This window comes from Talpa europaea (assembly GCF_964194135.1).
Source record: "Talpa europaea genome assembly, chromosome: 10".
Lineage (NCBI taxonomy): Eukaryota > Metazoa > Chordata > Mammalia > Eulipotyphla > Talpidae > Talpa > Talpa europaea.
In genome coordinates this window covers 11,309,389-11,323,447 of record NC_140077.1, presented here as the reverse complement: position 1 = coordinate 11,323,447, position 14,059 = coordinate 11,309,389, and positions in this window count along the sequence as shown.

Genomic DNA, 14,059 nt, shown 5'->3' with positions numbered 1-14,059 from the left:
ATTATACATTTTTCATAACTCATTTTATTTTTAGTGTTCATTTATGTCATAGCTCATAATATGAAATGTGATAAAATAATAAATCTGACTTATTTTAGGCTGGATTCCTGTTTAGTCATGAGGAAAATTCTGAACATTGATTTCAATTTTTCTTAATCCATAAAAATCACACACAGTTGAAATGAGTTTTATTAAGGGTATGAAATAAATTAGAGAACTGATCTAGCTATAACAAAATTTCATGCACATTTTTTTTCATGATTACATTTACCATGCCACTATCTGAAATTGTGATATTTGATTGGTTAGGCCAGCAGCTTTCAATCCTAGCTACATATTAGGATTCTCTAGTGAATTTTTCAAAATGCACCAGCCCCTTCCCAACCAAATTAAATCAGGATCTCTAGGGCTAGTGCTTATGCATGGATACTTTTGAAAACCTCCCCTATGATTCCAGTATGCAAACAGATTAAGAATAACTGATTTACATCACAAAGAGTCTGATTCTAGCAACACGAATGATCATGTGGACTATGTCCCAGATGACATCATGGCAGGTCCACTACCTGCAGGTAGCAGTAGAGAGAAAATAAATTCAGCCCAAATGCCAGCTCTGCGTAAGAAGCTCAGCCAATGCACATTGGGCACCAAGAGGAATCTTTAAAGATTAAACAACTTCTTAAAAATTAATCTCTAGGTTGTGTGTTTTGACTCCAAAATTTGGGTCTGATATTATTTCTACAGAACTTCTTTGCCTCCAAAAATGCAAAGTTATTTGAAGAAACATCTACATCTCACTATATTTATACTATGTTTACGTTTCAAACTACAGAATTTAAAATCAAAGACTGAGGACTCTTATGATCTTTGGCAAGTTAATCTCTTTGAGCCTCAGTTCCTCATTTACAACATGGAATTTAGAAGGGAAAAATAAAATACAAAGCCACTCACCAATTTTTAAGTACACAAGGGTTCATTTCTTTAATGCTGGCTTTTGGATGTACTGGGATTTTTAATTCCTCAGCAATCCTTTTTTCAGGGCCTCTGAGGTATTAAGGACTGTTTTCTAATGGCAAACTCTGGCCCACTACCAGCTCTGGGTAAGAATGAGCACACAAAATGTAGCCATGTACTTGCATATGCCTTGTATTTATCCTTGGCTAATCAGGAGTTAATTGTTCAATTAAAATTACTCAAATGTGGGCCTCCCTGGTGGCGCAGGCGGTTGAGCGCAGCGCTGTGAAGCTGTCCACAGCCTCTGCAGTGCCGGTCCAATCCCCGCTGGAGGTGGAGATACCCACATGGCGAGCAGACCTCTCCTGTCTCACCCGCTGCTCCCCTCAGCAGTGTATTTCAGTCAGTCTGCCTATTCAGTTCCCCACTGTCTCTGGTGAATCCTCTCACCCTCCCACACCTGGCCTGTACCCCGGTTCTTGTATAAATAAATAAATCTTTTTAAAAAATTACTCAAAAGTCACTAAAATAAGACATTCTCTTCTTTACAACTAGAAAGAGAACTGCCACATTCTGGACAGTGGCCGAGTTTTAAAACATTTACAACCCCACATTCTCCTGCCCAGAAAGGCTTAGTAAAGATTCTGGTTGGAATTAAATTTACAATATGGTGACTGGACTTTACATTTTCACTGAGATGCAGTCTAATCCCCTATGAGTATTGGATTTCATCTATGTAAATATCTAGTTTGCAGATGTCTGTCCCTACTCCAACAAATTGCAAAAGCCTGTCGATATTTGGCCTCCCAAGAGCTGTTTACAAACTATATTTAGTATTATTTTCAAGCTTTGCAATCAAAATTGTGAGCCTCAGAAATCAGCTGCTCGGGCATTTCATAACACATAGCCTTGGACTGATAAACCTGACTCTTGTTTGTATGCATAAATCCCCACTGTACTATCACTACTGAAGGGCAGATACCAGGACCACTGTCTCATATGCCCTGTCACTGTCTCCTTTATGTCTCATTCATAGCAGAGCAACGACTCAAAGATTCTCCATAATCCATAAAGTGCTAGAGTTTGGAAGGAGTTGGGGAGGCCATCTGTTCTAACATTTTCATCTACAGACTGAGGCTGAAAAACCCCAGAAAGTCAACAGATTTGCCCAAGGCAACTCAATAGCAAAACAGGAACTTGAATCTAGGACTCCTAATATCCAGATTTTCATGGGATGAATTAGTAAGACACATTGAAAAGCTCATAGAAGACCAGAAGGCTTGAAAGTTTGCCCTTGAGAAGGTAAAAAGGGTGTGGAGTCATTTTAATCCCCAAGCTCCCAGTAGGTGCCCTAGTGTGGAATGACAGGCACTAGGTTACAAGACTGAGTACAACATATAAAAGCAGAAGTGATGACATTTGGGATATTAGAAGAATATAGAAATGAAGTGGGAGTGTTCTCCTACCCCAACCCACCTCCAAGAACTTTTCTCACTCTTCTAGACCACGTCTTGAAAGTATGAGTGCTTTTGGGACATCTGCACATATTGGTGTGGATTTGAGTAAGTGAGAGGAGTAGAATAGGAATTTGTAAATAATAAAGCACCAGACTAAACAGGACAGAGATTGCTATCCATCACTTACTTGGATTCAAGAAAGACGGGTTTCATTTCTAAAGTCAGAATTTGAAGTCAGACCAAAATTAAACTCCATAAAATACTACTGAATTCAATCTTGGCTGTTAAATGCAGACTGGCTACTCTTATCCCTTCCATCAGGAAAGAACCAACTTGCTATAAATGGCGTTTCCTCACTATTTCCTCATCCTGAGTACAGAGGAAGTACATCTCTTATTGGGTCAAATCCCACATAGTTAATATTTCAAAGGCCGACAAAACAACAGAAGCCTGTTTTGTGTGTAATCTCATGCGATAGAGTGATTTCAGGTATCTGGCTCTTGAAGTTCACAAAGTTAAATATCAATTTCTTTTTTTTTTTTAAGTTTTTTTTTTTTTTTTAAATAGAGGCATGTTTTATTTATTTATTTATTTGTTTGTTTTGTTTATACATGCACTGGGTACAGTCAGAAGCGCGGGAGGGTGAGAGAATTCACCAGAGCCAGAGCGGGGAGCAGAGCAGGCAGAAGGACCGAAGTACACTGCTGAGGGGAGCAGCGGGTGGCAGGAGAGGTCTGCGCGCCATGTGGGACCCTCCTCCGGTGGCCGGGGAGCAGCCGGGGATCGAACCGGCGCCGCAAAGGCCGCGGGCAGCTTCGCAACCCAGTGCTCAACCGCTGCGCCACCAGGGAGGCCCTAAATATCAATTTCTATGTTATTTGCTTAATTAATGTAAAATCTTGCTAAATTTTTCCAAAGAAACATTTTCTATTCATTCCATTGCTCCATTAAATGTTCATTCAATCTGCTCTAAGTGCATAAATGACCACCCAAATCTTTAATTCTGGATACCAAAAATAGACTATTGTTTTCTACTTGGAATTTTCAATCCCATTATTTATTTAAAATGATCCAATTTTTGATATCTTTAGCTTGGTTTGAGTTTAATTATATATGAGAATTTCCTCATTCTACTCCTATTCATGAAAAATGCAGATTAAGAGATGGGTCCTTATTGGAGGTAAAATGGGTGTAAATGGATGTATGGGATGTAAAAAGGGGCTTTGGGGCTGCTGTTCACTTGTTGTTTGTGCTAGGGTTATTCTAAGCCACCAGATTCCTGGGTGCACCCCATGATTTATCACTCACCACACCATTTAGCTGGATGGTCATCTCCCCGTGCTCCACCTTTCCTCTGTGGGTCATTTATGATGTTCTTTTGGAAGCTCCTGTACACCCAGCTCAGGCAGAGAAAACCTAGCTAGATTTGCATTGCAGAAATAAGTCAGCCATCTGGCTAGGCAACAGATCCCAGTGGCTTTCTGTTTCAGATTCTAGTAATATTAAAACTCAGCTGCTTTTCCTGGCCCCACAATATGCAAACAGTGGGTGAGTTGCTGTGAGCCACTACCAGGTGGGGAGAGAGCAGGCAGCTTATCCTAGAAATTCACTGCAGTACAATCCGTTATGGGATCCCTGACAAAGCCACTTCCTTATTCAAACTTTGCTTTCAGGGGTGTCAGTCTTTTACCTTATATAGACTTATTCTTCAGCTACTAGCAGAGAAGGGTCCTAATTCTTATTCTCTAGTGGCCTATTATGCTGGTATCTTGCATGATATCTGACCATATGTCATAGCGATGCAGTAACTGCTTCCTTGTTTAGTATTTGCACACACATATTTCTCTAATGTTCCAGGAAGCTAGCATGTACACCTACATTTCTTGTCTGATGATTCAAGCAACTAAAAAACTGTTAAATTTTATCTTATACCGATAGAAAAACAGAACTCCGAGTCCTACAAATTAAAGCAGGGCGGGGAGGGGAGGGATTGGGGTCAAAATAAGGGGGTTGCAATTGTATGGGGAATATAAAAATAAAATTTATTAAAAAAATAAAATAAAATAAATTAAGTAAAAAAATTCTAAAGACAATCAAAAAAATAAAGATGCAATTTGAACAATTAATTTGAATATTTAAAAAGCCAAATGCTATGTCTGTATTGTTCAATAACATTTAAATTACATAAATAAAGTCATGTAGAAATCCTTAATCATTATAAAAAAATAAAAAAAAATAAAGCAGTGCTTCATGCATTTCTGCAGGCATTAAGCATCATCTCGGGCCCTTTCTTCTTAAATACAAAAGCAAGACCCCTTGCAGGTGGCAGATTCCCAGGCTCACACCTGGAGGTCCCGCTCTAGGGCCAGAATTTGTTCTGTTTTTAACTAGGGCCCCAGCTGAGTCTGAGACAGGACCAGACAATCCTGCTGGGGGAGGGGTTTGGCAGTGGGGTGGGGGGCTCCAGAACAAAGAGCTGTCTTAGCGATTCCCCTTCACTGACTAAACTGTCATCTGGAGTAACTTCTGTCCACTCTCAGGAAGAAACACATGAGGAATTAAAAAGTGCTATTGTGAGCAAACTGACCATTCTGCAGGGAGAAGTTTCTGGATGTCTCTGGAAGAGATTAAAGCTTTGTTTCACAAAATGGCCTCACTCATCATCTGGTTGCAGCCTCCTTCCCAACCCCCTTCTCTCCTTTTTCTCCTTTTTAGATTCACGTACACGTTACATTCTTTTCTCCTCTGATTATCCAACCTCTTTTTCCAGAGGCTCATGTAAAATCTGCCAGGTGACTAATTTTAGAAGATGGAGTAGATAATTATAAACTGCTAGCAGAACTTACAGGTGAGATTCAGAACCTCGGAAAAGCTAAGAGGCCACTATTGCTGGAGTCTTGGCATTGGTTGGGAGTCTTGGTGTTGGTCGGGAGTCTTGGTGCTGACCTTTCTTATTTTTAAGACGACTAAGAAAGGCATGATGTAAAGTGGTAGAAACATTCAGTGCTCAGGTCCCAGCACGGCTCAGATTCCAGCAAGGGAATCCCATCCACACAGCCCGCAAGCCCCATTACCAGGAACAGGCAAATACCATAGTCAGCAGAGTCCCTGCAGTCTACCAAATGCAAAGCCATTGCACACAGGCTAAGACACTGGAATGGAAACCTCCAGGAGTTGATTATCAAGATTAGTCGCCAGGGTAACTCAGTCTAGGAACGGAGCAGCGCTTGGAAGCAGCAGTCAGGGAATGTGAGGATAGCAAGACTAATTTAAGAGGTTGTGAACAGACAAAGCTATTTACAAGCAGGGTCTCTCATTCTTTTATCGGTGAAGCAAACCAGCTGGCCTGCAGGTCCTGACGCTGTAATCTAACCAGTAACGTGACAGTGGATTAAGGACATCGATTCTCACCAAGCCAGGAAATGATGAAAAATGTCCCCATGGACCGCTTTAGGGATAAACAGAGGGAAACACTTCTTCTCTTTTGAACATTTAGCTGTTGGGATGACTAAGAAAGTAGTAACAAAACTGGATGAACAAATAACAAAAATGGCTAACAATTTGAATCCTGGGGGTGTATCCAACTTCCTTGATGCCACCAGAGAATAATCCCAAGAGAGACGAGAGGTTGGAAAATTGAAAGGCTATTCTTTTTCTCTCGAGCCTAACAGTTCTGTCCTTTAGTTCTTATACTAGGGGCCAAACCTCTATGTTACTTTGCCTAATAGGGAGTTAACCCGTTTTCCATCTGAGAACCTGATTATTTTAATTCAATGAAAGGAAAAAATTTTATAAGTAGAAAATGGCAGTTCTTACTTAAGGTGATTCAATTTCTATACACTTCATTTTCTAATTCTCCCCAAAGACACCTCAGATCTTTAAATGTATCCTTTTCATTGGTGCCCCTTGGGCCATCAGTGGATGGAGCAGTGGGGGAGCAGATACTGGAGAGTATTATCAACCCATGAAATCACCAAAGAGGCCCCAGAGATCTGCCAAAGCCTTTGAATTCACTGCATCACTAACCCGCAGCTCTGAGCTATATGTCATTGTTTGGCAATTGATGTAATACATAGGCCCTATGAATTATTTATATCTACACATTGCTTATCAACATTATAATCTGCATTTATGAATTTGTTCTGCCCTGTTTGCTCACTATGCTCTAGGTATGCTCAGGCAGGAACACGTTCTGCTCATCGACTCTTTTATTCATTTCCTGATGGGCTATTCTGTTGCTATTGGCACCCGGCCTCATTTTAGTCAATTCCACTTTAAGAAACTGATTCATCCATTGCTCTGTCTCCAAGGTCCCAAAAACAAACTGGAGGAATTTCTTCTGTTTATATACAAGAAAAATTTAAAAATGAAGATTAAGTAATAAGTAAACCAAATAAACTGGCTGAAAACATTTTCTCATCTGACATATTTTATTATAGAGCACATTCATTGTGACAATTAGCTTGACTAAACCCTGGAAAAGCAAGAAAAACTCTGGAAAAAAATAGCAACTGAGTAAATAGATTCATAGAATTATAAAAGATCATCTAGAGTTCAATTAGCTCTCTCATTCCAGTAGAGGGAACTGAGACCTAGGTTCAACAATCCAGGAAAATGAATTAATTTGCACAAGATTATAAAATTAGTGATAGAATCGGGCCTGAATTAGTTTTGGACATTAAATCAAAGTTTCCATTACCATACTTGTTGCATAAGCAACATCTCTTCTCAAAGAATCCTAAATTAATTGCTACCAATGACTCTTTCTGCAGTACTGTCATGAAATGGTGTTAGAGTTCTGAGGTCACTTGGCAAATTTCGCCATCTTGAATTGAAGCTCAAAAAGTTCTCCCTTTGGGTTTGTGGCCACTCCAATCAAAAGTTTTCATCATCAAAGAGCCATGGAGTGGCAATGCTTGACACGCTCATGTTCATCTCTAAAAGTTACTCAAGACCTACCCTCCATCACTTCATCTGCCCATCTAAACTGCTATAGCAGAGACCAACATTTCCTCTTAGAACACTGTCCTGGCTTCATCTCCAGGGTTTCCCTACTGTGAGGTCTAATCTCATCTCATCCTCTCTTCCAACTCCCCTGTCAGTGAAGAATGACTGCAGTTCCCCCTTCATTCACAGACGTATTGAATAGCTTCTAGGGTATCTGATGTTGGAATCTACAGTATGTACATGGCATCCAGAATATGCTCAGTAAAGTATCTTTTGGATGAATGTTTTAATTCAGTCACACAACAGGAGGCATGTAATTAGGAACATATTTCTGCATACTCTATCACAAAACAATCATGCTCTTATATCTCTATTTAATTTACCAAATCATTTATGGCTTGCAATAACTATTACAAAGAGAAAATCACAAAATACAAGATGGGAAAGATGGCAGAGAGACATTTCATGTGGTTCAAATAAAGGCAGGAAACAAGACTGGTTAATTGTAAAATTAAAGTAATAATACTATGAAGTTATTATTAAAAAAAAAAAGAATGGATGACAAGGGAAAAAAGAAGGGGAAGAGCTACATGCAGGAAATAACCATGTGCTGAGCCAAGAAAATGAGGGAAAACACATAATCCAAATGTCGATCAATAATCAAGAACATGAAGGTGATGTCATTTGTAATGTTACATAATATTATCCTTTTCTGAGTTTTTAATGTGTGTATGTGTATCTTTGTTTCAGGGAAGATGAAAGAGACACACAGGAACTGTGGATGTGGACATAAAGCAGGGCAAGCCAAGTATTTGGTGATTCTGTGGGAGCCACATTCTGAACTAGCACAAACAAGTCCTGGGCAGCTTCCTGATAGAGCACTGATTACAAAGTGACCAAGTGGAAAACCTTCCTGCTGCCAAACCAGTCACTGGAACTGTGATAAGAAGGCGACAACTTTGCAGAGTACAAGTTCAGACAGGCATTCAAATTATAGGCAGAAAAACTAAAAAGGAAGAAAAGGTAGTAGATCACTCCATTAATCTCCTGAACACAATAAAATAGCTCCCAATCGTCACATTACCTGTATATTCTAAAATCCACAAGTGATCATCACTAACAATTTCTTTGTTTTAAATATAACAGGCATTTTCAGAGCAGACCTTATTTCTCTATGGCAGCATTGCTCACACTGATTGTTCCTTTTTCTTGACACCAGTGCTCCGTCCTACCTCTCTAGTTACTAGCTATTTTGCTATTCTCCTTCACGGGACTCCTGCCCTTTAATTGGGAGTTGCTCAGAAGGTCCTATCTTCTCCTTTCACCATATATTTTCTCCTAACCTAATAAAATCTTATTCCCTCGCTAATTCATCTTCATGCTGGTGACTCTCAAACTCATTGGAGCCAGAATCTTAGCCATGAAGATGCAGCTGTTCCCTGACTGCCTTACCCCCAAATGCCCAAACCAACTCCCTCTGGCCCTCTGGTCACTGCTCAGTGGCTCATCTGTTATCCTACACAGCCTTCTGAGCCTCATTCTTGGTTTTTTGCCCTCTGTCTTAATCACAACTTATTTCTGATGGTCAAAAATACCAGAAAATGGGCTAAGTGGAGAAGAGGTCAAACCATCCTTGTCCTCCTGGGGCTTAGACTCATGAACACACTCCCCACCCCACCCCAGTCCTGCTAACAGTGCCCTGTGGTTCTTGAGGCAGCCCCCTGTTCTCTAACCCCACTGCCATTTTCCTACTTTAGGGACCATCATTTCTTGCCTTGATTGCCTCATCCGCTTCCTAAAAGCTCCTCTAATTCAATACACAATACAGGGAGAGAAAATAACTTAAAACCAATCTTATCGTACCACCTCTGCTTTACATACAAACAACTCCTCTCTGTTCTTAAGGTAAAGGTGTAACTCCTCATTAAATAGCTGTGAGGAAGGACTGGACCAAGCCTATAGAAACCACAGGGAGGAAATACCAGTCCCCCTTCAATCCTATAATCTTTCAACATTCATTCAACACTGTTAATCAGGTTGTTTTCTTTGGAATGTGACGAATGGCCAGGAGGGGATGGTGAGCTGGCGAGACTTCAATGGGCTATTCTCCTCATCTTTCAGCTCCCAGGTAGACAGTGCCTCTGCCCACACTATTGCACTACCTATGACGTATTGTGATTTCTCAAATACTTTGTATTTTCCACCTGCTGTAGCAGCATCTCTAGCTTTTTTATTGTTTTTGAATTGCTCTGGTTACTGCCTGAAATATTTTTGTGGACATTAAGTATTTGCTGGGTATATGGATACTACCTACCTTTCCCTAAAAAGGAAGCTTTTATTTACAACCATCTTTGTCTTCTTTAAAAATATAATGGCCATCCTAAGCTTTCATCTTCCCTGTGAGCATCCAATTATACTGCTAAAAATCCCACTTCAAATGTTCCCTGGTCCCCGAAGACTTCTCTAAGGAAAACAAGCCTCTTCCTCTCTCCAGCACAGTGTCTTACACATAATTAGCATCCAATAAGTGGTTTCTGAATGAATAAATTAAGTCACTCAATGGGGATTCAAATAAATTTTTCATGCTATGTATTTTAAAAAAAAGTCTAGCTTCTATCATTAAATATTGAGCAGCTGAAAAGGCTAGCTAGCACTGTTAGTCTTTAGTACTATCCCTAGCAGAGAAGCATATATATCGTAAATGGATATTTAACATTTCTCAATTGTTTATTTTTCCCAGCAAGGGACAAATCTATTTCCTCTTGTCCAGGGACCTCAAATGGTGAAGAGCTTTATGCTGAACCTTTAATGAGTCCTGACTTATCTCACCTGTTCTTTGTCAGAAACTTGTTAAAAATTTTAACAATATGAATAAATTACCAGGACATAACCTGGGATAAATATAGAACCCTTATATAAAAGTTAACAACTTTGAAATAAAAAGAAAATCTCCTTGACTGATTTTCGATTCATGACATGTGAATAGCTGCGTTGTTTAAAACATAAAAAAAACTTGATGTAAAACAGGAATTACAGAATTATAGGATTTAGGGCTGAACAGGACCCAAAGAAGTTATTTCATTATCCAGCTTTCATAGATCATAAATAGCATGCTGTAATTTCAAAAGTTAAAAACTGGATAAAGATTTACATTTATATTTTCACATCAACAATGTGGACCATTTTTTATAAATGGTCTTTCTTATTCAAAATCAGCTGGTGTTATCTATCCTGATAGTTGAAACCCTCCTAGCTCAAGTCTTCCTTTCCAACTTATAATCTTAAAGATCATTTTGCTTCCTTTCGGCAAGCTGAGGTAGTCTGTCTTACCTACACTGCACACCACCATTTCATACCTGGAACACAGATACACACTAACAATTCATCCTGCTATTTATTCAAATAATTCTCATTGGACCAAAATTACAGGCAAGTCTTCATGAACCATCATCATCTTCAAGTGAAAAAAGGGAGGGGACTGGCAAAGGGGAGGAAAGGACTGTAACTGCTAATGGGTATGGGGTTTCTTTTTTGGGTGATAATATAAAATTAATTATGGTGATGGATATACAGCTGTAAATACACTAAAAAAATTGAATTGCACACTTCACATGGATGAATGATAGGGTATGTGAATTATATATCCCAAAAAAGAGATTTTAAAAACCCAAACCATAACAAAACAAGAATTATCACTCTTTCCACGGATAAAGGACACTAATTTTAAAAATTGGCTGATTTAGCAAACAAGGGTATTTGGCATTTATTCCCCTTCCAGACACTGTTGCTTTTAGTTCATTTACAGTTTTATCTGCTTATCCTATGTGATAGGTAATCAGAGCTCAGAACCTTGGCAGGAAGTCCAAAAACAGTTCTTTCCAACAAACTTAAAAAAAGTTTTAATAACATTATCTAATGGTGTATTAAAGCACTGCTTTGATGCCATTTTATGATCTTAAGCTCCTGCTTTCCATTTTGAAATGACAGGCTTATACAGATCATGTATCTGACTTTACTAAACTTTTTTCTTTGGAAAAAAGTCATCCTATTTAAGACAAAACAAATAGTATTTTAGGTGCTTTTGAATTCCAAAGTAATCTATAGTTCTGCAGGGATTTAAACCACAAAATCCCATCCAAATACACAAGGGCAGCACTTACATAAGCCAAGTTTGATCATTCATGAATTATTTACATAATATTTTGTTTCTAAATTAGTCTCGTGAATTCTATTTCACCAATTCGCTCATATACTTCCAACCTACCCCAAGCCCTTCTCAGGATATAAAACCACACATTTGGCTCCTAAGCATGAAATGCTAAATTCCTCTAAGGCAAGAATGGTCAAGGTATAATATATATTACATGCACTGTACCTATTGTTCATGTCTATACGTGTATATATGTGTATTTCACCTCACTCACTTTTTCTTCATTCCCAAAATGTAAATATTATATGTGACTGCCCTCAAATCTTCAAAAATTCTCTATTCTCTCCAGAAAAGCCTCCAAATTCTTCAGTATGCCTATCAGATCTTTGCTTTCTTCTCCCACCTATCCTTTCAAACTTCAGCTTCACACATCAACACAAGTGTGAGGAATGACTCAAAGTTCTTCCTCCTCACTCATACTGCACACCTTCAGGAGCTAGCTGTCCTTTGGATGGCTCTCCAGTCTTCTCTGGACCGTGTTAAGGCATCTGTTCTATGGTCCCTTCCTTATCAGATTTAATTTCTCCCTTTTAAGTGGGCCCATGGCATGTTGGTATTAAGCCATTTTTCATGACTTCACCTTACAGCACTTAGAAACGTGTCTTTCTTTCCTCATCAAAGTTCTCTGATGTTTGAGATTTGATTTATGCAAGAATCCCCTAAAAAAGCACATGTTTGTAAGTCTTTCACCCTAAACAGAAAAGTTACTCAATAAATAATTGGAGATTGAATTATTCTTATCTTAATTTCCCTACACCAAGAATGTGTGGGGCATATAGCAATTAATCAGCAAATAAATGTTGATTCATAGAATATAAGTCCCTGGAGGGAGAATCCAAATAATCAGTGCCTGACTTCAGGGACAAACTAAAGTGATAGATCTTGACACACAAAGTAAGTTTATTTTCTAAACTGTTTCTACACTGAACTGGACATTTTAATGTATCAAAACAATCAACTTTGCAGCTATACTTTTGTTTTCAGTGGTTCTTCTGGAAAAGACTATTTTCAGCTGAGCAAAATGTAAAATAATTTTGGAATCAAATTCTTGGATTCATTCAAGAATTTATTTTATTTGAACTGCCTCTGGACCAGACAGTGAAAAAGGTTTTAAATTATAAAATGAAGATATGGACCCTATCCTAAAAGTATTTATAGTACACAGTGAGGGGCGGGTAGGAGGTTGGGGAAGGATCTTAAAGAATCTGGGTTTTGGTGCTTCACCAAATGGGTACTAATTAGTTCTATATTGATGAATCTAGAAGTTCTTTAATATGTACTCTCTGAAATGTAAATATACTATTTACGTTTCAATGTAAACTATCATTCCAATAATAAATAAAATTGATCCCAAAAGACTTGACCATATCCCCTATGTTAAAAATACCTATATTTAGACTATATTTTATTTAATTTAATTACATACTTAATTAGGAAAATATTTTTTAATTATAACTCTTAATAATATACAAAGTTTAAAACACCAAGCCCAAACAAGTTAAAATAATGTCAATGTGTAAAGTCAAATAAGAACAAGGAAGCAAAAATCATTACTGTGCCCTTAAAAGTGTGTCATTAGTGTGCCTCCTGGAACTATGATCTCTGTAACTCTTATCTCCATAAAAACTAGAATCCAAGTCCATGAAAATAAAGTTCATGGAGCATACTATCCTTCTGGTGACTAAAACTGTTACTGAAAATAACTTTCATGAGACCATTTAAGAAATCCACCTATTAATTTCATTGTTAGAATGCAAGAATATGCTACACACATGTATGCCTTCATTATGCTAACTGTTCTCTTACTTATACCACATAAAAACATTTTTAACATGCATTGGCCCAAGATTCTGCTTTTGGATCAGCTCCTCAATATCTGTTGGAGAGATGAAGAGTCACAAATAAATAATATAATCTCACTTAAAAAAAAAACCAACAACACTGCATTCTAAACTTGTATTTACCTGACCACTTGCGTAAACATGCACTTTTCTCCATTCTTTATTAGGTGATTATCTAGGCTCTTTGGATTATCTTTTATGGAGTCAAATGTTGAATTATTTTTGTTAAAATGTATAAAATTACATGACCATCACGGTTATAAATTCTAAAAACCAAAGGAAATGACAGCAATTGTAAGATTATGTTTTATTTAAGTATATATATCATATAAAAGTTTCAGCCTATGAATATGAAGTTTCAGTCTATGAATATGTGAATCCTTTTGGTCCCTGGACCTGCCTTTGTTTCCTCATATGACACTGGATATAGAACATAACTGCCCCATGAGGGCAAGGAATAAAGGGTCTCCATTTCACTGGTGATGCTGAGAGGCACTCAGCACTATAACCATGTTGTTCAAACATAAATGAGAGAATAAACAATGTGAGTGACCTTCATAAGGTTTTTCACATTTATTTCAAGTTTATTCCATATCACTAAATATTGAGCTACTTATAAGCTGCACCTAACTTGCTTAACTAATTCTGAG